The sequence below is a fragment of the Mandrillus leucophaeus genome, unplaced genomic scaffold (assembly GCF_000951045.1).
Source record: "Mandrillus leucophaeus isolate KB7577 unplaced genomic scaffold, Mleu.le_1.0 Scaffold21, whole genome shotgun sequence".
In the NCBI taxonomy this organism is placed as follows: Eukaryota; Metazoa; Chordata; class Mammalia; order Primates; family Cercopithecidae; genus Mandrillus; species Mandrillus leucophaeus.
The window spans coordinates 7,193,309-7,194,497 of NW_012102143.1; positions in this window are offsets into that span (position 1 = coordinate 7,193,309).

Here is a 1,189-nt window from a genome sequence, read left to right on the forward strand (position 1 = left end):
CATATTGGCCAGGCTGGTCTCGAACTCCTGACCTCAAGTGATCCACCTGCCTCAGCCTCCCAAAGTGCTGGGATTACAGGTGTGAGCCACCACACCCAGCCCATTTTCAGTTCTTCTGGGTATATACCTAGGAGTGGAATTTCTGGGTCATATAGTAATTCTATGTGTAGTGTTTTGAAGAACCACTAAACTATTTTCCATAATGACTGCACCATTTTACATTCTCACCAATTGGCTTCTGTATTTTTTTCTTTTACTCTCAGTACACACCAGAGATTTCTGTATTTTTGATAGAAAATTTTATGTATACCTACTTGTTAAACATTATAGTTCATATTGTTAATTAATGTAAATCAATATTATAATCTCTACAATTAAATACTATATTAAAATATATTTTAAATTCATACTAAAAGTTTTTAGATAAATACGGTATTGAGACTGGGCATGTTACTCACGTCTGTAATCCCAGCACTTGGGAAGCCAAGACAGGCAGATCACTTGAGCTCCCGAGTTGGAGACCAGCCTGGGCAACGTGGAGAAACCCCAACTCTACCAAAAAAAATACAAAAATTAGCCAGGCATGGTGGCATGCACCTGTAGTCCCAGCTACTTGGGAGGCTGAGGTGGGAGGATTGCTTGAGCCTGGGAGGTGGAGGTTTCAGCATCTAAAAAGCCACGTGGCTGAATGCAGTGGCTCATGTCTGTAATGCCAGTACTTTGAGAGGCCGAGGCAGAAGGATTGCTTGAGGCCAGGAGTTGGAGACCAGCCTGGACAACATAGCAAGATTCTCTCTACAAAATAATTTTTTAAAATAAAAATAAATAATAAGTAAAAAGCCAAGAGGTACAATGTTCAGGAGAAGAAGAAAAATACATGCAGAAATATGTAAAAATTATAGGAGACCACTATAAGTTTGGCTAGAAATACAGTATTTTGGCTACTGAAAATGACTGAGTCATCTGTTGATATTATCAGAACAGAGTTGTCATCAAAGTCAGCTAACTAAAGCATCTGCTTCAAAACATTAGAGAAAAATTTTAGAAGTTTCAGAAACTAGCGAATATGAGATTGAGCAAAAAAGTGAGACGATGCCAGCAGGGCCCAGTGGCTCATTCCTGTAATCCTAGCACTTTGGGAGGCCAAGGCGGGCGGATCACCTGAGGTCAGGAGTTTGAGACCAACCTG